The sequence below is a fragment of the Atractosteus spatula genome, chromosome 1, assembly GCF_055471065.1.
Source record: "Atractosteus spatula isolate fAtrSpa1 chromosome 1, fAtrSpa1.hap1, whole genome shotgun sequence".
Lineage (NCBI taxonomy): Eukaryota > Metazoa > Chordata > Actinopteri > Semionotiformes > Lepisosteidae > Atractosteus > Atractosteus spatula.
In genome coordinates, this window is record NC_142706.1 from 38,363,263 (window position 1) to 38,387,961 (window position 24,699).

The 24,699-nt window shown below is 37.9% G+C and overlaps 1 protein-coding gene across 1 annotated transcript in view; it reads right to left on the reverse strand.

Annotated features, from left to right (window-relative positions):
• afap1 (actin filament associated protein 1) overlaps positions 1–24,699 on the reverse strand; it is a 106,123-nt gene that overhangs the window by 80,903 nt on the left and 521 nt on the right. The window lies entirely within an intron of this gene.

The window sequence follows — 24,699 nt, forward strand, 5'->3', positions numbered from 1 at the left end:
TTAGGAAATGAGAATGGCTAGTCCAGGGGTAGGCAGTAGGCTATTCTAGTCCATGGTACTACAGATTCTTTCTATGGATTTATTGCTGAAATGAACCTTAAGCAATAAGACACAGGACCTGAATATCACTTAACTTGGACAAAGACTTGCAATGGAAGAGCCAAGGATGGCTGGAGCCAATCATATACTCAATGGAGAAAAAAAACCCTCTATTGGCTGCTGTTCACTTTCCTCCTGCTTTACAGGTCTGGAGTGATGTGCATATAACTGATCACCCGTGGCTGAAAATGCAGCTCCTTACAAATCAACAGAAGTGAGAACAGTCACTTCAAAAACCCAAACAAAGAGTGTGAGCTAAATGTCACGCAGGTAAGTGTTTCTCTTTCACTTTTCTAATGCATCTGTATTTACAGTCACTGCATTTTAAGGATTAGGGATTTTTGGAAAGCACTGAGGTTCTTCTACACACCGCTTTTTCACTAAATTCAGCAATTATTTTATGGCACGTACTATATAATACAAACAATAACCAGACTTTCAAATCCTCCAGACTATTAACGATTGAAACCCTTTCTTCAGTTCATCCAGACATGAAATTCCAACACATCCCTTGCATAATATAACTGATTTTACTCATAATGTTCTGTGCACGTGCCTAAGAAAACCTATTACAGAAGCAATCCTTCTTGCTTTCAAGCAAAGGCTACTGAAGCATCTCCTCTAGAAGTCAAATAAGAGTCTTTTAAAGACCTCTTTGATGACTAGAACTTTTTTTGCTCTCTTTGCTCTTCATTACTTTCTTCTCAAAAGGGCTGATTTTCCTGTCCTTAGCAAACCTCAGCGGTAAAATCTATGAATACAACCATGAACCTAAAGCCTCGAATGATCCAAAAACCAAAAGTCCTAAGGAGCTCGGGGTGCTTACTCAGCGCTCCACCATCCCAATCATTATTAGTGGTTTTCCTGAACTTTGTGATGTTTTGTTTCATAATCAATAAAAAAAAAACTCACAAACCAGAATTGTCTGACTAAATAGCTGTGGATCCCAATGGCATCTGTTTCCATAGATTTTCTTAACAGAAAACTGTTCAAAGTTCAGAAGGGCATCATTCAAAGCTTTTTCCTCTAGTGCCGTACTTGTTTCACCAAAGCTACCTTTTTTGTTGCCTCAAGCATTTTTTAAAATTAAGATGTTCTGTGTATATATAATGGCACTTTATCCTTTGGTGGTATGTTTAGCTGTGTACTTTTGAACTATTTTAAAATAGATGTATCCATGTTTTTTTTTCTGCAGCAAAAATATTTTTTGCTTCTCTTTAGAATTTCCAAACCCAAACTAACAGTTTTAAACGTGGCCAATTTGAACATATCTCACAAAAAATAAACCAAAAGAAATCTATATCTAGACTATATATATATGTATCTATATCTGTTTATTTCTCTTGTAGTTGGGCCCACCCTCCCAAAGGACCAGATCCTATCGAAAAGATAGGATTAAAATCTTTTTTAATATGGCCAGCAGCCATATTACCCTTTAAATCACAACTGACAACCCACTGAAGCTAAGCAGGTGTGAGCCTGGTCAATACCTGGAAAAACAGGTTGCTGCTGGAAGAGGTATTAGAGGGGTCAGTAGGGGGTGCTCACCCTGTGGTCTGTGTGGGTCCTAATGGCCCAGTACACAGGGACACTATACTGTAAAAAGGCGCCGTCTTTCAGATCAGACGTAAAACCGAGGTCCTTAACTTTCTGTGATCATTAAAAATCCCAGGGAGTTTCTTGAAAAGAGTAGGGGTGTAACCCTGGTGTCCTGGCCAAATGTTCCATTGCCTTACAAATCATGGCCTCCTAATAATCCCCCTCTATGAATTGGCTTCAATACTCTGGCTCTCCTCCCCACTGATAGTTGGTGTGTGGTGAGCGTTCTGGCCCACTATGGCTGCCGTAACATCATCCAAGTGGATGCTGCACATTGGTGGTGGTGGAGGGGAGTCCCCATTACCTGTAAAGCACTTTGAGTGGAGTGTCCAGAAAAGCGCTATACTGTATAAGTGTAAGGAATTATTATTATTAAAATACGATGAAAGTACTGTTAGGACAAAGAGAAAAAAATGTGAGCTTTCTCTTCTGAACCCAGTAGAAAGAGGCACTGGTTCGATACTGAAGTAAAAGCAAGACCTTGACAAAGAAGAAGATATTAATTAGCCTTTCAAAAAATAAAGATGACAACTTTCTTTCACTTGCATAATATATAGCATCAAAAATGAAACAAGAACCTTCACTCACTCTGAACACAGGATGGAAGGGAACAGGTTATTTAAATAATTATTTACATAATTGGCCTTCAATTATAATCCCACCACTGTTACAAATGCTAGATACACTCTTTACAAAACAATTGTCTATAGGCAAAATTTAACTATATTTTACATATATACCAGACTTTCTGCGAAATAAATGTAGGAGTTAACATCTTTAATGTGTTCCAAATTTTAAAACAGAATAGGAAGGAAAGTGTTTTAATATGAAGAATATTGCCAAATAGAAAAACAAAACACAGGATGTTCTTTTCTACAGCAGATGATCTATTGATTTGGAAAAAGTAACAGGCTATGGAGAGGTTATTACCACCCACTGAGAATGAAAACAAAATAAAAAAGGAAATTTAAAGTTCAATTATATTGTAAATCTCTAGCATCACAATACATAAATAAAAGGAAAAGCCACTTGTTTAAAAGTGAAATTCTGAATATGTAAAATGCATACTAGTGTGTGCTTTTGCCACAAAAACTTCAGGTTGTTTAAAGATTTTTACGGATTCAAACTCTACGGAGTGAAGGAAATGCCCTTTCACCTGAAATGAACGAAACCACATTTTGAGAGACTCCCTGCCATTCTGATTCATGAAAGACACTTGTTTTCCAAATCAAGGAGTGTGTATATGCGTGTAGATTAAAAGAAATCAGAAATGCTGCGTTATTCATACATACTGTATGTGTTATTTACACAATGGGGAATTCCAAACTTGGATTGGTATATGCTATTATATATTATATATATTCTAAAATAATGTAGATTCTAAATTTAGGAAAAAACAAACAGAGCCAATTTTCTAAGACCTCTTGGTGACTAATAACTCAAAAAGGAATCTGCACACTCTCTGAAAGGTTGAGCAAAGGTTGTACTGTGCAATCTGGTGACGGTGAGTTCTCTTTGATATTCTCACTATTCTTATTTTGATTCCTTGTTCTGATGCTTTTGGGCCTCAAAGGACTCGCCTTCTTAACATCAAAGACGTCAAGAAGCATCATCCCCCAAAAGTTAATAACAAAGTTGCATTTCTTTACATTTCCTTTTGCCACATGTGTTGCCACATGATGGAAAAAAGGCCAGTGAATGAAACCTTGCGTTAGGAAGAAGCACACCAACTTCCACACATTCAGTATCTTAAACAGAACGCGATCTTGATCCAATGGCAACGAGACTGAAATAATGGAAATTTGAATTCTGCTGCAGCCTTCAACGGGCAGAACAACAGTTGAGATATTCTAGCCAGCTCCTCCATTGAGGATGTGGTAGCAGCGTCTCGTTCACAGAGTTTGCAGGAGATCTAACAGACCTTCAGGGTAACTGAAGCAGCTCTGGGACTAAAAAAAGTCCTTCTATACTTCACCCTGTTGATGCTGAAACTACAATACTTATTGTGCAGGTTCCACAGCACGATCAAATGGATGGCAGCAGTAGAGCAAATAAATACTACTTTGTACATAACGATACACTCTTTATGAGTAATCCTCTGCATTTCATGTTAAGAAAAGTAGTACTGATTTCTGTGTAGATTGTACACAACTGTTTTTTTTACAAATTAATAGTAAAAGAAACAAATGAAAAATACAATTAACCATATGGAGCTTCTCAATCCACTACATAACAAATTTTGAATAAATCACATGATCTCCAGGGGTGCTGTACAGTGAGCCAGATAAAAGGCCCATCTTAAAGGTTAAGGCTTATTATGCCTTATTAGGCTTATTGACCATGAAGTGTATAATCAACCCATCTTTTGAAATCACTCTGTAGCAGAGCTATCTCCCTTTAGACAACATATGCATACTGTATTTATATCTACTTTAGAATATTATGTATAACAAATTTTTAGGGCAGCATGGTGGAGCAGTAGTTAGCATTGCCTTCTCACAGCAATGAGGCTCTCGGCTCAGTTCTGAAGATGGGATACCTATCTGCTTGGAGTTTGTATGTTCTCTTGTGTGGGCTTACACTGGGTGACACTTTCTTGTCAATTTCTGGCTGTTTTCTGGCCCTTGCAATACAAGGGAAAGGCTGTGTTGAATGTCAATGAGTTACGAGTCGTTATATATAAGAATTAGTTCTCAACTGCATAACTATTACATTGTTAACTTACTTGTGTCTGGAAGCAGACTCAGACTGTTATTGAAATCCCATAGCAAGCCATGGGGAGCTTCATCAAGGAAACAGACCTGAATCGGCCCTGCTTCTTGAAATGACCCAAAAACTCTGACAGCAGATGGACAAGATGTTGCGTCCATGCTAACCGAAGTCTGAAAGTACCTGAAATATTTCAGAAAAAAGCCAAATGAGTTAAAACTTGAAAAATGGCCAAAAGGAAAAGAGTTAAACCTTTCACAGCTGAAAGTAAAGCAAGCAGGTTTGCAGACCCCAAACAAACTAACCAGAGCTTTGATGTAACACTATCAGTGTAGTAGTGCTAAGAGGAGCTCGGAAAAGTGACTGAGAAAGTGGTAAAAGCGTTGAGGTATATGCTGTTCGGGCAGACTATGTTACTAAGGCTGGAAGAACCACACCTGCCTAGAAAAATGGAAAACTTCCCCCAAGTGACAATCCAGAGTGATTAGGATACAGTGTCAGATTGGTATGGTCAACATGCCAAAATACAGAAATATACGAATATAATATATCAATGAGAGAATCAGGGACCTGGTGAGGCACTGATCACTTATGCTTTACCAAAGACTAAATGCCAGGGACAGGCTGAAGCTAAAAAGTGAGTAGATGGAAACCCACTCTGAAATTGACAGCAAACAGACAAGCGTCGCAGACCTGTATCAAAGTGTAATCAATATTCTTAAAGGGCCCAGATGATATGGTTTCTATTTCAGGCCACTGAACTCAAAGAAAGCTGCTTCAAAAAAGAATGAGGCTGTCCAGCAGCTCAGATGAATAGTGCTGGAGCTGGCTCAAGTGTATAGTGAAGCAAAGGAAGATCACCATGTCACTGAATCCACATCCAGATCTGTCCCACAGATGGAATAGCCATCATATGCCATGAATATTACGACCAAAAGTAAAAGTAGAGCAAAGGTTACCATTCGGGTTGACAGAGGGAGATTAAGACAGAAATGATGGGATGCTCAGATAGACTCCCTGGGGGCACAATGAGTGGTCTGGGATTCGACAAAGGCCATTAGTGAAAGACCAAGAGGCATAACCAGTTACACAGTTAGGAGATCAGCTGCGGTCAAGTAAGGCACTAAACCATCTGCCAGCCCCAGGAAAATGGGCAGGCGCCCATAAAGGAGCAAAAGTGACCTGACAAACAGCACCCGGGCAGCATTAGAGATATGAAGAAAAAGGAAGAGAGAGAGATGAATATCAAGACAACCTCCAAAACACTAAACCACAGTACTGGAAACTGCCAGGAGACATATTGTCCCCAACCTGAGCGACAAAAGCCTGGAGTTTTTTTTTGTCCCATAACAGATCATTCTGGTGTAGTTATTTGTATACTGTGAAATTCAGTAATTACTTTATTTTTATTACTGTATTTACACAAAAATAAGGAGAACCAACTAATTTGGACTGAATATTGAAAAAAAGAACTTCATAAAGCACAAGTTACCTTTGTAAATCGAAACGGGTAAAATAAAAATAAGTTCAATTGGTCTTACATAAATAAAGGAAAATGGAGGAGAGATTAAAAGACAAAATGCAAATAATGTCCAGATAAACACCACACTTTTACTTTCACATGGTGGTCCATTACAGTATGTGCAAACCATTCAACACTGACTGGTTGGTCTGGTTGGTTGGTAAATATGTCAACAAACAAATCAACTTCCATTTGTTTTTATTTTTATGCAAATGTAAGCTGCCAGGTAGACTGTACCACCCTGAAATTTAGAAAAACTGTGGCTTCTATTCGGGTAAATACGGTATTAATATCAACAGAGTATTTAATCATAAAAATATGTAGTAATGTCAGCACAGTGGTGTGCTTGAGTTCACCAAAAGGAAATTAAAGTAATTTAAGTACAAATTTAAAATAAAGGAACTTGACACTAGCTTGAGAACTGCTTACATGAACAATTTGTAGAAACACTGTTTCAAAGATGACGCTTACATGCTGTACTTACTGTATAAGTATCATAAATGGCTCGTATTTCTGCCTCGCAAGGCTGGGGCCCTGGGTTCAATTCCAGACCTGGGGTGGTATCTGCATGGAGTTTGTATGTTCTCCTTGTTCTCACATGGCATTCCTCTTGGTGCTCCAGTTTTCTCCCACAGTCCAAAGACAAACTGACAGGTTAAATGCCTTCTGGAAAAACTGGCCATTATGCGAGTGTGTGCGTTGGGATCTGTATGTGCCCTGCAATGAACTGGCATCCCATCCATGGTGTATCCTACCTTGTACCCATTTTTTGTGAATTGGATGAAGTGCTTAGAAAATGGATGGATAGACAAGCAAAACATTGATACATTGAACAGATAAAAGTTAATTAGCATTTATTAAGCTCTCCCACCACATTAATTTTAATGAAGATCTGGCAAGTATTCTTCATTACTTGTACTCCACTTTCTTCCATTGCAATGCTAGCTGTCCCACTTCTTATACAAAATGGTTATTTACATTAATAAATTTCAGACAGTAATAAGTTATTTTAATTCTGTCTGAACTCTGCTCAGGCCGCATATTAATTTTGACCAGGTGGACACTCCACAATAACCCCAGATGTAGATGTACAGTACTGAGGAAATGTTTGTGAACCCCAAAAATAAATACAGATATTTCAGAGTTTTACCATGGCAGCCATTTTGAATCAAAATCCATCTTTATGTATCCAATAGGGTTTATAGTTTCTAATTCCATGTTTCTTGAAATAAATGTATGAATTAAACAAACAATAAGTAATTACGGTTACAGGAGAAGTGAAAAATTAATTCAACCCCTAGTTTCATTTGCTCAGTTAGAGGAATAATTAGAATCAGATGTTTAAATATTTACATAGCTCTTGGGTGCTGGGCTTGGAAGGCCACATCCTATACAGAGATCACAAATGTTGTGAGTTTTGTCTTCACCATACAGGTGTGTGGAAACAAGTCAAGCCACAATCTTATGACATTTCTGAGAACCTCAGAAAAAGACTGATACTCATCAATTTGGAAAGGGTTACAAAACCATTTCTAAGGATCGAGGTCTCCACTAATCCTCTGTCAGACAGATATTCTACAGAGAAAGTTCAAAGCAACAGTCACTCTACCCAGTAGCAGTTGTCCTACCACAATCTCCCCAAGACCAAGCAGGAAAATCATCAAGGACATTACAAAGAACCCCAAAGTAACATCCAAGGAACTGCAGGTCTTTCTTACCTTGGCTAATATGCACTTTCAGAAACTGACTAAACAAGATAGGTGTTTGTGGAAGGATAGCAAGGAGAAAACGACTGCTCTCCAAAAAGAACACTGATACCTGTCTGAAGTTGACAAAAGAGCGTATACATGATCCACAAGACTTCTAGAACAATGTTCTCTGTATAGAAGAGTCAAGTGTAGAGCACTTTGTTCTCCAAGAAAAATATTGTTTGGCAAAAACCAAATGCTGCTTTTGAAAAGAGGAACCTATTCTCCACCATCAAGCATGGCAGTGGAAGTGAGATACAGTAGTTTGGGGCTGATTTGCTGCCTCAGAATCTCAACTGTTTGCTGTCATTGACGCAACCATGAACTCTGCATTGTTCAAGTTCAAGTCAATTGTTATACAGTATGTACCCGAGAACAACGAAATGCTTACTTGTGCGTTTTCCTCACATGACGTATGACATTACAGATGGCATAAAAGATGACAGAAATATAGAAAATGACACACAATTCTTAGAGACAGGGACAGGGTAGCCTCAATCACTTAACCAGCATTTAGATAGCAGCTGTATGCAAAATTCAGAAGTCGTAGTATTTTTAGTTCAGTGCAAAATAAAATTGGTGTCAATATTTTGAGTTCAGTGCAAGACTGAGGGGTGTAAGTGGGGGGTAGGAGGATTTAAGAGGTGGAGTTTAGGAGTCTTGTGGCTGTGGGTTAGAAGCTCTCTTTGAATCTAGAGGTCGAAAGATTGTAGAGAATGTGAGGCCATCTGTCCTTGACCTGAAGCTCAGACGAAATGGGTCTCGCAGCACGACAATGATCTTAAACAAAGAAACTGATCTATAAAAAAATGGCTGCATAAGAAGCAATCCTGCATTTTACAATGGTCTGGTTGAAGTCTGGACCTAAATCCCATCGAAATGTTTGTGGAGTGGTGGGACCTGAAGTGACATGCTCATGCAAGGCCCGCAAATGTCACAGACTAGAAGAAACTCTGTAAGGCGGAATGGGCCAAAACTCCTCAAAACCAATATGATCATCATTTAGTTTCAGTGACTGCTGCTCATGGGGGCGCCACCAGCTACAGATTTCAAATGCTCACATTGTCACACACGGAGATTAATTATTGCATTATCTGAGGATAAGTATATGTTATGATCATGTTTTGTGCCATTTGAATTGAATCATATTTTGTACCATTTCTTCAGCAGGTTAACTTTACCTACTATTAGGACTTAGATTAAGATAGCATTTCAAATATGTGAAATTCCTAACTTTTTCCCTGCACAAGAATAAAATGCAGAAAGAAAAATATCAGACTTTTTTTTACTCACGGACTAAATTAAGCCAAACATTTAACATAGCCTTATAAAGGTCTGTCCCTTACAAGCAATACAAACACTAGACTCCCTACATGTCTATCCTCATAGAAAGTTAATGCATGTTAAATCCTTCCAAGTTGAATAGGTAAAGGCAAGATAAAAATCTAAGATCTCAGTGAAGAACTAATCTATTTTCTCAAGCTGTTCTATATTAAGTCAAGCTGTGTAAATGAACAATATGCCCACATACATAAGTGGCTGCCAAAACCCAGCATCAACCCTAGAAGAAAGCAGTTCAATAAGCCCATGGCAAAAATACCTACTGTACCGTAAACACCTGTATTTCTGACTATTCAATAAATTTAGCACAGATGTTAACTTCTTGGCACTCCCTCTCATTTTTGAAAAAAACAGACATGCCTCTCTTTCTTTAACCTGCTTCCATCTCCATATACCAGCTGCAACCTTAAGCAATCCAAATATTCGAATCTCTGGTTGGACAAAGGTTAAGCACAGTGGAATCAGGCCTTCCCAAATTCCATTCTCTCTACCCGCCCTTTTTATAGCCCTTGGGCATTATCACAGAAGATATAGTACCTGACCCCTAGCTAGAGGTACTGTGCTCTGTTTGGATCATTTCTGTGTATTTGGTCATTAAAAAAGAAAAAAAAAACACCTGGAAAATTGGATAATAAACTCATGAGATGAAATCGACTATAGACAGCCAAAAAGCACTGCTAAATTTACACTGGATCACAAAATTCACCAGAGACATTTTAAAACAGTTATGCTCCAGCATAAATTGGTTTGAAATATTTAGAACCAATTGGTTTGAAATGTTTAGAGTGTGAAAATCCTGTGAAGTTAGAATGCTACTCCATATCCATATGCTAAGGAACACTATTCAGGGTGTATCCTGCCTTGTGCCCGCTGCTTGCCAAGATAGGCTTCGGCTTTCCCGCGACCCTGAATTAGAAGAAGCTGTTAGAAATTGGATGCAGATGCAAGGATCTGAAACAGGATTTCTACCTGGATATTGCTGAAAACTGTTATACCCGTCTTATGGTAAATATTGTACTAACATTAATTAAAAGTTTTAAAAAAAATTTGAATTATTCATAATAAATAAAATGTATTAAGTTATTAGATCCAAAGCATTTTTTACCCTAATTAGTATTCTTTTTCTTATTTTTTCACACTAAATATGAAACTGCAGAATTATAAAGAATGAAGCAGTCTATATTTTTGAGCACACTGTTTATACAAATAATGTGTTGACTACAGAGCCCAACCTGTGCTCCAAATAAACCCCTTCAGTGGCTGAGCCTTTTAAGTGCCACTTCGCCTGACCAGGTTCTTTCAGTGACTCTAACTCTTTGCCAAGGAATAATATACTGTATCCATCCATCCATTTTCTAACAGCTTCTTCTGATTCAGGGTCACAGGAGCCGGAGCCTATCCCGGCAAACAACGAGCACAAGGCAGGATACACCCCGGAGAGGACGCCAGTCCACCACAGCGCAGACAGACACAAATATGCACACACTCACACAGAGGGTAATTTTCCCAGAAGTCATGAACCTACCAGTATGTGTTTGGACTGCGAGGGGAAAACAGAGCACATGGAGGAAATCCATATGAACATGGGCAAAACATACACACTCCACACAGATAGCACCCCAAGAATTGAACCCATGGCCTCAGCCCTGCGAGGCACCAATGATAACCACTGCACCACCATGCACCATATTTGGAAAAATGGGACCTTATGGGAAGGGGATGAATACATTTGAAAGGCACTGTACAGTAAATACTGTACAGTATATCATGGAAATAGTTCAGGTGGGTAGCTGCATCAGCATGTGTAGGCTGCAAAGGAATAAGCAATAGGTTTATTACATGCTGAAAAGAGAAGAAAGGAAACACATTCGGCTGTGACACCTGAAGAAGGCTCCACAGCTGAAATGTTGCGTTTCCTTTCTTTTCTTTTCTGCATGAAATAAACCCATTATTTGTTCCCTTATATCAGGGTTCGGCAAACTTTACAGAGCAAGGGCCACTAAAACATTTTCACTACCCTTGCTGGGCCATCTGAGTGGAATCCTCTATCTAGCTGATAAACTCGCCGACTGGAATAGGTTGTGTTTCTCCGGGCACATCTCCTCCGCGACCTCTTGCATACACTGCTTAATAAACTCACCGTCCGTGAAGGGTTTGCCAGCTGCTGCTAGAAGCTGTGATACTCGATAAATACTGTAGCTTGGGTACCACAACATTTTCTTAGAATTTTCTCTTGAACAGTTTGTGCTGCCCCTGAAGCAACTTTTTCAACCGTTTTTATTTTTTCGCCTCCGTCCATCTCCTGTGTATTCCGAAAACTTAGCCTGATGTTTTGTCTCGTAACGCCTTTTTATGTTGTATTCTTTAATCACGGCGATTGTTTCCTGACAGAAAAGACACATTACCTTTTCTTTCTAAGGGACGCAAAAGTACTCTTCTGACCATTTATCGTTGAATTTTCGACCCTCTGCATCGATCTTTCTTCTTTTCCCACATGGCAGGAATAACTTACAGTTAGCCTCTTGTCAGTTATAACTTTTAGAACCGTTTGAAATCATTGCCTGTTTTCAAACAAGATAGCATACACTAGACGTCATTTGTGTAATTGAGCCCATCACAGCAGGTAACAAAAATCCAAATGAATTCACAGTAAGAGTCAGTTGTAGGCACAGGCATATGTAACCTAGGCTAAAGCCGACGTCTGATAGGCTAAAACTAAAATGCATCGTGCAATAGGTGTTGTCCTGCAACTGACCATTAGTGCCAAGAGAGAGCAGCAGAGCTAACAAGTAGAGGCCTATGGTGGAAGATTTTCAATATCTGATGCAAAAAGTAACCCTCGAGATTCAAACAGTAATGAGCTGCGGGCCATTCCGAAAAGTTTAGCGGGCTGGATTTGGCCCGCGGGCCGTAGTTTGCCGACCCTTGCCTTATATCATGGAAATACCTGCTAACTTAAAAAGCCCTTTACTGCTGTATTAAAAATTATAGATTTAATTACAAGGATTTCTCACTTTTAGCTGAAAATCCACAACACACATTTTTGTGTAGACCTCAGGCCAATATTTCCCCAAAATATTATAAGCTTTCCTATTAACCTGTTTTAACTCTGGAAGGTTTTGCAACAAGTTAAGTCACTATACCTAAAAACACACACAAAACCATCCATTTTCAAACCTCTTTTCCAAATCAAGGTCGAGGGGGAGCCAGAGCCCATCTCAGCAAGCGAGGAGCACAAAAAGGGGTACAACTCATTACGGGGCACACAGACACACTCACACCAGGGCCAGTTTTCCCAGAAGCCAACCTTCCAATATGTTTTGGACTGTGAGAGAAAACTGGAACAACAAGAGGAAGCCCACATGAACAATTATTTTTTTTTTTACTCAGACAAAAAATGATGATGGAAGACATTAGAGGGATTTATTTGTGCCTGTTTAGGTATTTTGGAGATCACTGAAAAATGGAGCTAATATGTTGTCTTACCTTCAGTGTTTTTCCAACACAGAGATGAGCACAACTGACACAGTTCCTCAGCTATAGCTTTAACTTGAAAGACAAGTAAAAAAAGGGCAGGCCTCAACTGGATGAGCGACCTTTTCCATTCCTAATGTTCATTATGGTTTTCATCTTACAGCTCTAAATTAGCCAAACAAAAATGTGGTTATGACTCTTGGCTTCTGTACTGAATAGTCACTTCCAGTGTGTTACCAGACTTAATGTAATATTATAATCCTCAGGAAAATCTCATTATACCGTTTTTTGTACAAAAATGTGGTTTAAAGAAAATAATAAAGTAATTAAAAACAACACATTCTTACTACCTAAAAGTAGACTCAGCATTCTGAAGTGAGATTTTACCTACCACTTTATACAGTATCTCTGTAGTTACTCTTATCCATTTCTTAACCGACCAGAACTTTAATATGATTTTCATATTAAATGCTCAATTACTTTGTGCATTCTTTAGTTGATTCTAATGACACTGGAGTAAAGGGCATCTTAAAACCTGCACCATTTATTTAACTTGTAATTAATTAAAATGGTAATTTTGAGGACATATTTCCATGACTGTCATAGACTGTATCACATCCCACTTTATTAGTTCTCTTGCAAAAGAATACCGGGAAAAAGGGGGAAGAGTCAAGATGCCACTGCTTGTTCATTCAGAAAGGCCAATTGGGTCAAGCTCTCATCCATTGGTTTCCTGAAGGATTCCAGTTAGTAAACATCCAAATGTGGCTTGGCAGCTGCAGTGAAGCTACATAATCCACCGACCACTTACTCCGAGTTCACAAAAAGTTAATTTCCAGATATGCTTCCCAATTTTGGTTAAACACACTGCTCCTGCTCAAAAACTGTTCAGTTAACTCCAGACTTTATTGGTACAATTATTTTTCCATTATAGATATGCAGCCCATAATTCTCATTCATCCTGTTCAAAACCTGTTTGGCGAATTACCTCCAAACTACTTACGTACTTTCATACTTACCATCCAATTAACATATGATGTACACCCGTTCCTTCCTTAATCAGCTGCCATGTACGCATGGTGTCAGGACAAGCCGTGCCTGAGAAGCAGTCCCAAAGTATCCAGAACATTCTCAGTGGGTGAAACTTCTCTGAGTGTATCAGAGGCTTAATTCAAGGTTTGTGTGCACATTTTCCTCCACGTTACCCATCGTATCTCTCCAACTTCATTACATTTTCCTCATGATTACTGCATTGAAGAACTATAAATTATTTTTATAATAATCTATAAACTACTGTACTGTATTTATTTCCCATCATGCTCTTCTGTTATTTTGCATACTGATGTTGATTTGCATATTCATTTGTTGTATTATGACCATGGGATATACAGTACTGTATATGGTATAGAAGAGCTTTTTCCCAGAATACTTGTTTTTCATTATCTGAAGTACAGAAAAGTGAACAAGGAAGACTATGTGTAATGGCATTCCTGTGTGAATCACGATGGTCACCAGCCCTCAACTGCCATTTTTTTTTATCACAACTCAGTTTACCTAAGTCTTAGAAGCCGCTGCACTGAAGTTGGCAGATTACATGAACAACCAGAGGTGCTCCTGATTTATGCCTCACACGTTGCTGCCATTTTAACTTACCACATTGAGTCAGCTGCTTGGCAGTCTGTAATGCAAACTGATCCAGCTCAAAAGACTGGTAGCAAATAAATCCAAACTTTTCAAGCATTATTTTAGTGACAGTACAGCAAAAAGAAAGGTGAAATGGAGTTCTTGCTGTGCAGCTGCCATTTTGTTAGGAAAATCCAGGTCTTTGACACAATGTGCATCTTACAGTTTATAGCAATGCTTTTTACGACCTTATAAACCACCGACTGCTTGGCAAAACAGAATCTATAATCTTATCTGCTATTCTTCAAAAGCTTTGGCCATTTAACTCTAAGCTTCATACTGTAAATATAATTCCAGTGATAATACAATTGCAATAGGATGAAATAGCTTTCCCGTATAAACCTGGGTATCCACTTGACCACAATTTTGTGTTTTGTTTGTCAATATGTAACCCATATTAGCAATTCCCAACAGCAATTCCCAATTTTAAAGACATTCTCCCACAGAGATAATAATACGGGATCACAATTCCATTATTTATATTATCACACAGATGATACACATATATTAGAACCCTCCAAGAGTTTTTACAGCTTCACTATGAGCAGTATATTTAGCTTTTCCCTCAATATGATGCAATTTCCTTTTAGAGGATGTTGCTTGGTCCCTGGGGATCTAACTTCTATTTCATTAGAACTATTTTTTATTATTGTTGTTGTTATAGAAAAGCTAAAATTGCGGGGGGTGAAACGACTGGGGGTAAGGAATGTCTTATTAAAATGCCCCGCAGTTAACTCTTTTCAAATTAACAGATTGTCTGTAACTTATTTGGTCAAAGCACATCTGCCAAATACACGATTCTTATTTACTATAACTTTCTTTCAATACCCATGAGGATTCTTCAGCGGCACTTTGATGGTTCCACAGCGAGTGGGTGAAATTGTTTGGCAGCAGTAAAATAACTCACACTATGGATCAAGTTAAAAAAATATCTTGGGGACATGTTTACAAGGGAGTAAACACCAGTGTACAGATTAATGGGTGATCAAGAAGGATGAATCAAGATGAACTCGGATAGCTCTTAAAAAGATCAATATAAAATCAGCAGACACATGTTTGATTGATGTTGTGTGTATATGTAGTGTATGTGACTGATTTTATGCCTTACCCCTATAGGTAGCTTATATAGTTGTTTTTTTCTTTTTTAGATTGAACATATTCCATTTTTATCTTATTTTATTACAATGTAGCCTACATGGAACACTACAAATAAAGAATACAGGTTTTGCTCTTCTTGTTGTAAATAACCCCCTCCTTTGCTTGTATAATTTAATTTTCCACCTCCCCGTAATTCAATTTGCAACATAATTTATCAGTTCAACTAAAACCTCTGTGTAGTTTGGCTACTGGTGTATAATGGCTGCCATATGCCATTTAGGTGGGCACCGTGCTTCAGTAGTACATGAAGTGGGTCCCCTCTTATACAGTATTTAAAGATTACAGGAATCAGAAATAATACTGACAGATGCTATGCCTGATGACCAGCTGTTGCTTTTCCCTTATAACCTGAGTACTGGATGAGAGATTGTGTGTTCATGCACTTGGGTAAAGTAGTGTTCATCATTCATACAGTAAGTCATGGTGTAAACTGCAATGATTTGAAACATGGGCTTTTCTGTAGTGTCGCCTTATTGTAATCCCAATGAACAAATGTAGGTTGCACAAGGGAAATATATTGTATTCTCTGCTCTGGTAGAATAGGGGTGGTAAATCCAACACACACCTATCAGCTCCTTGATTGGAAGGCTGTTGTTGTTTGTATGATGATCAGACTCTGTAGTAGGGACATAGGGTGTACTGGGGCTGTTTTTGTCATTTGATAAAACAGAGACTATTTGGTGCACTCAGATACTCTAGCGTTTACAATATTGTTGAATATTAGTTAATTCAACAATATGAAATATTATATACAATGATACACTGTTTCCTTAATATTTAAATGTAGACTATGAGCACTGATTCCTAAATATACTCTAGAAAACATCAAGCGAGGCTTTTCTGTTCGTTTTATGTACCTCTCATTCATGGGTCACCGCTGTTTAAAAGGTTTATACCTCCTAATCATTCCTTCTAAAGTGGGTCTCTAGCAAGTCCTATTCCTGAGGCACAGTGTTAACAAAGTGGCTTACACTTTGATCTGCAGTTTAATTTGTGCCTTAATTAATACCATGTGTTACCTTTGTGTATACAGCATTGCAAATCACAGAGCTATTTAACATAGAAGAAAGTAAGGCTTTTATTGGAGGTCTGTCAAGTTATATTAACTGGTGTCACCAAGTCGTACATGAAACTGTGGAAAACTAGCAAAGAATTAGGTCATTTTTTCTGGCTAGGAGAGAGTTCAGTCATTGACAAAGTTGGTGAAAAGTTATTCAAAATGTTTCCTATGCAAGTTGTTTCCACAGACATTCTAGAGCTGAAACAGTTGACTTTCCAAATGTTCTCACCCAACAGGGGTTTAGAAGCATTTAAATACAAATGCAAATTATTCAGTGTTGCTGAAATTGTAAATATGCAAATGCATATGACCAGATGTAATGCATTTCCTACCAAAACTAGATATAAAAGTGCCACGACCAAGTGCATTTATACACGGTCATTTACAATTAGGGGATTTCATACAATATATTTGTAAGAAATGTGGGGAAATAATTAAAAAGCAAAAGAGATCAAATACATTGCTATAGTATCTGATCCCAATTCTTTATCACAAAAAGAGAAAGCATGAATCATCATAAAAAGGATTTTAAGTCTCTAAATAAAAACAGCTTGTTTCTTTTTTGATGCAAAAAAAAAATAATTCTCCAGGAACATCTAAGTGTTCACAAACTCTTACCTGAATTACACTTGAGATCTAGGGAACTAACAACTCATTAGTACGAAGTAGACCAAGACCATGCAATGAGTACACATTTCCTATTGACAACCAAATGTGGAGGATATTATGGAGGATACAACACAATACTCATCGAAACACATATTGTATATACTGTATATGACTGACCTTCTGCTCCCCAATAAGATGAATGTCCCGACTGGAGGAACTTTTGTCTACGGAATGACCACATAATTCTATAATATGGAGGTTAGAGTGGAAGCTGCAAAGAAGGAAGTTAACATGAAGTCCACTCTGAAAAGTAAAGGAAAAAAATAAAATGTTTCAGCACTGCCTTCTTCCAGTCCACTGGGGAACGAAGGAAAGAAGAGTAAAAAGGTTGGGGCCACAGGCACTAGCTCTGTGGGCTCCTTGGGTGCTCACAGATACACACTTGTGTTCTGATCATGTTCTTCTTAAAGCAGGGAAGAATGGATTTTTACACTGTGTGCAATCTGGAGACCGCTGAAAAAATGGTAATCAATGCTAACGAACTATTACATCTTGTCCTGCACTTGTCCACTTATGTTAGGGTTCAGTTGATTGCTTGTTTAATGTAAGCCACCAGTAAGCCATATGTACTGTAACTGCCATTTAATGTCAAATATCCTCCCCCGTCAATGAGTGAACGCAACATGTACAGTACATTTGAGAAAGGAATACATTTGTAATTCAGAAAACTAGGAATCCTACAAAAATCCACAAACTCCAGAAATCCCCACTTAATTTCTCTTCTTACTGCAAAAGAAAGTAATCTGCCAATCTGGTTGAAGATAATGAGGAAGCCAACAGCAGCAGCAGCAGAGCAACATCATAGAACAACCAAACATTTCTGCAAAAGTGAACATCAGCACTCAGGCAGTTCACATTTTAAGGATATGAAGGGAAAGGAGATATGCAAAAATCTGCAAAAGGCAAAAGGTGAAATCTGCATTTAATCCGAATGGACTGGATAGATAGTATTATATGATAGAAAGGCTTCAAAAGCATGAACAATCCTTATGTTACCATAAAGCTTCTAACAAAAGTAAAGTGCTTAAAAATATGCAGAGCGGTGACTTTTATGACTGATAAAACCACTGGCATATGTGCCCATGATCAAGTTTCCATTTGGATTCATCGGGTCAGTGACAGTTTAGATATTCACATAGACTTCCTTGCATTCTACAAGATTGTTTTTACAGGTATGTTTTTGTCAATTAATTGTTTGCCCCTGCATGTGAGGTTTTGACAAAAAAACTTCAATTTATTTTGAAAATCACTCACGGTGCTTCCCCATTTAACTTCTACATAAGCAACATAGACAGGGCTTTTTTTAACTTAACAATATGATATGATGCAAAGGAACAAGTGATAGGTTTATTCCAGGCTGAAAAGAGAAGAGAGAAAACACGACGTTTCGGCTGTGAAGCCTTCTTCAGGTGTGAGCAGAAGAAGGCTTCACAGCCGAAACGTCGTGTTTTCTCTCTTCTCTTTTCAGCATGAAATAAACCTATCACTTGTTCCTTTGCAGACTAAGCATGCTGATGCGAACCCTTTTTCTGCCTGTGGAATTTCATTCCACACGAGGCAAACCAACCAATTAAGGCAGGTATATCCAATTTAAATCCAACAGGTGGAGGATTCAAGCCTCAGCTTACTCCATCACAATTACACTGCAATATAATATTCCTTAGCGATCAATGATTCAAGTCTGATTGAACAGCACTGCTGTGCTCCATATTCAGAGTTTACGTTTCACTAAACATTGAAGACTTCCATTAATATCATCATTTGCACAATGGCAAGGAACATGTTCTCCTTAACAATACGAAGCCTCCTTAATGGTAAGAAAAGCTCTATTATTTTTTTTTTCTGTTATGGTACAAGAGAGGGAATACTTGGGATAAGAAGAACAAAAGAAAGGAAATATAAGAACAGGCATAGTAAGGCAAAAGTGAGTAAAGAAACATAATAATCATAAATTCTAGGGAAATCCACAATTTTCTCCATTTACAAATAAATTACTCTATCAGCAAGTGTTAGTGGATTGTGTGAATCCAGTTTGAGAACAATTTTGGCTTCTTATGTCTTACAAGTGCAGGAGCCTTTGAATCTCTCTTGGCTTGGAGAGAGCTTTGATCTCTCCGATACATACAATGTTTAACCTTTTCTTAACCCAGCCCTCCAGAGGCATGTCCAATAATTTGGATTAAAAAAAATCATAGGTTTTATAAAGTGAGATCCTGCTATTTTTTCTTAGCCTTCCAAACTAAAACAGAAAATTAGGAAAAGCTGCATTAAATAAAATACAAGTTCAATTATTATTGAGCTACAAACAATGATACAGAGAAATAAGACTTGTCATTTGCTTTGGACACCTATAAAACTCCAATATATCTCTGAATGGTCAGATTTCACTGCGTGATCATTCCTCCAATCACAGCAGCAAATTCACACGAGAGAAGTGCTTCTTTCAAATTCTGCATCAGAACCATTCACCCGTCCTCCTTCTCTGTGTTTATTATTTGGATTCACCTTCAGGAATGTTTAGATTGCTTTGCAGCCTCACAGTAAGGACATTCAGTTTTTGATATTTTGTGATTTTTAGCAAAAGCAAAGACTTGTGACATTATACTTCCATATTGCTGTAAAAATGGCAAATTAGCAGTTAGTGCTTTTTTAATATAGCACACCTTTTTTTACCGTTATTAGACAATTTTCCTTATAAAAAATGATTGCATTGCTAGATTGGGATTTCAAATACATTTCAAAGAAGAGATTGTCTTGTTTCTTATAAAACATACTTTGTGGTGCTGTGTTTTTATTTTCCTAATAAAAGATGATGAAAGTGACTGGGTTATATGCCATATATAATATTATTACCATATTTATGATATGGGTCATTCATTTGCTCATTTAAAAAAAAATGGTTTGACTGCTGTGAAAAATTGAATGGTTGAATTTACATGAGATCATTTGTATGTGCAAAACTTTGTGAAATGTTTTTAAAAAGTTGTTTATGATAATGTAAATTATAATTCACTGCCTGCTACACTTGTATCCAAAATGGATGGAAACGGTTAAGTAACATTTTAGATGTGAAGACCATTTGTTCCTCATCTCGGGTGTCTGTATTGGTCCTGCATCAGAAATGTTACAGAAGTAGCAATAACATTCAAGAATGAACCTCAGCCAGAATTTACTTAAGGAAGGCAGACGATGTGTGGACTCACAGGGGCAATATTATAATAACAGAGAAATAGCCACTCTGCAGCCCGACACCACTGTGACACTGTTAGAGCCATTGTTCCCCACTACACCCTCATGACGATCTGCCAGAAAAATCTAGCTGAGCATTTATGGGCTCTTCGTTGTATTAATCAGAAGAATTACCCTGGGCTCACACTATCATAATATGATACATAGCAACTCCTTTAACTTGTAATGAATAGGGGCTCCTGATATATATTTTTTTCGTTGAAAGACCTAAATCGCTTTTAACAAGTTGCTAAAGGAGGGGGGCAAGAGAGAAATTTTATATTTTAGCCTAACACCAGAAGAAAGCTCCACACACTGTACATAACATTTTGTTTTCTTGTTTTAATTTTAATACTTATTCCTCTGAAGAGTGACAGCTGAGACATTCTGCATACTCCAGCACTATAAACACAGTTCACCTCCCAGTGCTGCCTTCTGGGGGTTCTGAGCACAAACGTTTCGGCCTCTCTAAATGACACAAAAATAACGATTGGAGCAAATTTCTGTTGGCAAGTTATTTCAGTGGACTGAGATATCTGTAGAGCAGTAATGTTCCATAGTTACAAGCCCACACAGAAAAACAAGTAAGTAGATTACACAAATGTAAGTAGATAACAAAGAAAAACTGGTCAGCTCCTCTGAGTCAAGCTCATTAAGAATGTTTCTAAGGTAGGATATAGTAAAAACCGAAGGATAACCGGGAAGCTGTGACATTCCAAAACCCAGACTATGCCAAAATGGGTTCACCCTGATATCACATGAGTGATACTGTATAACGCTCAAAACCAAAAGCGCACCTGAACTCTCATCCTGACAGGACATCACCTGTCATAATCCACTCACAGGGGCCAGAGTAACCTACTGTACCAATAAGGAACATGCAGTGCGGGTTTGGTACTCTATATGATGACAAACACCACAACTGAAGCACGGCATAGCAAAGGATCTGATGTCCTCTCTAGGGACGCATGGAGAGGGAATAATCGTTTTGAGATTTTGAGTTGGCTTTGGATTTTGATGCAGGTAAGCAGCTAAGATGTCTGGCCTTTAGCAGAAGGGGTTATTACTGAGGCATAAACAGGTAGTTAAAGCTTATAGAAACTACAAATAAATGTTACCTTTGGAGTGCATGAAAGCAGAGTGATCCTAGAGACGGAGATGGAGAGCATGAAAAACGTACCCTCAGGTTAATGCAAAAATAATCTTGGACTTTCAGAAGCTGGATAAGGGTTTTCAGAGGGAAACAATATAGCAACAATCTTCCTTCCTCCCTCATGAGAGCCCTCCATGAGAATCGCAGACAGGGTTTGTCTAAGCCTACATACTATAGAGGAGTTAGGGTTCTGTGTGTATTTGAGTTTTCCCTCACTGTGAATAAGAAGTACTGTTTTTAGCCTTACAGCTGTGTGTGTAATGTATATCTTTTTTCCTAATACCCTTGTATCAAAAGAGACCGACTACCACATTGCACCTCTATGTCAAAGCTATGAATAAAACTATCTTCTATTCTTTGAATCTGTGTTTACATGGCTAATTGCTTTGGTAAACAGTTTCAGTGCTCTGTTCATTAGTGATCCATTTTCAAGTTGTCTCAATTCAAAACATCCAATCAGAAACCAAACCATCGATTCCTGTACGTGTTGTAAACTCATCTGTGATTACTATACAGGAACTGTACATGTGGATTTAGATTTTATTTTTTTTACGAAAGAGAACAATTAAATGAGACCAGGCATGTCCTGTATCTATTACACAATTCATAAACAATCTAAGGTGCAAAACATGGGTGGATGGAATACCTACTTATTTATGTCTTATTACACTTATATGGGTAATACAGGCCTATATGTTTCAGAAAAAAAGTTATTCAAATTGAATTCAAATGGCAATATCCAGAAAAAACGTATCACAAAATAGAACAAACTGGATCAAAAGATGAGTGGTTAAGGTTTAAAAATAAAGAAATACTTGGCAAATGCACTAAATGTATACACATTGTACATTTAAAAGTAATTTGAGGAATTCTGTACAGAAGCACATCCCAAAGAAGCCTATTGCTATAAGGACGTGAAAATTTAACAGAGATGCACATTCAACTGGATTCTTGCAAATAACGTCTGAGCTAAAGGATACAATTTGTCAGATTTCCTAATGCTTTGTAAGTCTAGGTATCATGCTGATTTATACCAACAGGAAACATGGATTATATTGCAAATACATCTGCCATAAGGAGATTAGATAAAAATTGCCATCCTACTACCTTAATACATTGTAGCCTTGATTCCAAGTCTATCATTGCAATACAAATGAATAGAAGCAATGGAGAAGTGAATAACTTTTAAAAAGCCTAAAATCTAAAAGACAAATGCAAAGTACAGCATTACAAGTCAGTACAGTACATACTGTATACCACCTCCAGTGTAGCTTGTACTACAGTTTGTCAAAAGGAGTTCAGTACACATTAGTCTCCAGATGAAACAGATGTCCAAAAGATATGTCAAACTGAAATACATCATTGATACTTCTAGGATAATAGCAGCTGCGGTCTCCGTTTTGCAGTCATTAGGATTAAATGTCAGCCCAGCCATGTGTTATATACCAGTCTGTCAAGAAAAAATCTGTCAGTTTCAAGGAAGGTTATATACTTACATGATGAAAAACATTTTAAAGAATCTACGATATCCCACTCTTTATATTTAGTCAGGATTCTGCTTGAGCTCATTTAATATTATTGATTGGTAAGAGATGATCTCATTAGGAGAGAAATACTGTATGTGATTTTGAGGAGCTGTGGTGGGAAATGTGTAAAAGCTATAGTAACAGTCTCTTATCTGTGAAAGAAATAAGGCACGGTACCGAATGCCACTGCACACTTAGAATGTGGATCATCTGTAATGCTTTACGATTCAAAGCTTGTGGGGAAGATGTCAGATGGAAAGACTTTTAAAGTTAAACAACCTGTATCATTTTATGATGATTTTTCCCCACAGCTGATGTCAAATAGTTCTGCAATGACATTTACCTATTATTAACTTTCGCAACACAGCATTGTCATCTACAGGAAATCAATAGGGTTTACAACCAATTGGAAAAAGGGATAAAAATAGCTTTTGAGTTTCAGCTCTGGTACAAGGTGCCATGGTTATATTTTGAGAAAAGGCACAAAAGGATGACGGACCTAGCATTAGAAATATGGGTCCAGTCATTTTGTGTACAGTACAAACAACTATAAATCTCTAAAATGAGTTGTCTGGAGTTACTGTATTTCACATAAAGCTCTGTGATGGCAGTGGAGTGGTTCTTGCTAAATGAGTGCACCCATAGTATAGGAGTCACAGCCTGGAGATCACATGATTATATCAAGGCTATATTATAGCTGTGTTTCCTAACTATTGCCAGGAACCCCAAGCAGGAAGGCTACATGTAATCTATATACTGTAGGACCACCATTATTGGCACTTTAACAGCTCCACTTGATTTGAATGATCAGGCACTGTGTGCGAATCCATTCCATCGTACAGTATAAAGAACAATCTAACCAGCCAACAGCACAGCTTGCTCATGGAACAGCTTGCACTCATGTGAATGTCTACACCGTAGACAATCCTTTGTCAGTGAAGCAGGGAGGTGGATCGTTAAATTTAATAACTGAAAACAACATGATGGGTGATATACAGTAAGATAACCGTTGGTGTAAAAGCTTTAAAAAGGAAGCTGTTAATAAGGGAGCAAATGTAAAACAAAGAGCCTTTGAACAAGAGTTGATCAATTCTTCCAAAAGAATTACGTCATAAAGCAAGCTCATAATGTGTCATATCAGTTACCACGACAGCACTTCTCTAATGCATCCTCTATGACTAAAGATAATGTATGCATGGTCTGCTTGTCCCCCCTTGCTTGATGCATGAAATCCTGTTTTCAGTATTTTTAATTCAGTGGCAGTCCTGTTTTCAACATTGTGTTTTCCGTTCATACCTATATATCATTTAGCAGCAAAAGCACGGTAGTTGTGAGCAAATCCATTTTCTTGGCTTTTATCCTCGAAAGAAGCAGAACACAAATAACTTGATTTTTTTCTATAAGAACCCTTGACCAGCTGTACGGCATTTGATTAATTGCATGTTTTCTATATTTCCATACGCTCGTCTAGGCTCCATAGGCTCTCAAGCATTTACTCACTAGGAGCAGGTGATGTTATCCTGTTACAAATCAAGACGCCTGCAGCGTGCTCAGCATACACAATCACCCTCCTGTCACTGGCGTGAAGATGCCGTGCTGACAATACATCACGCTGTCCGGTCCTTGTCATCACAGCTCTTTGTGGCGTTCTTTAACAGCAGTGTACACCGTTACATGGGTCTACCAATATTTCATATTTCATATACCACTATTTCGAATGAAGTCAGACT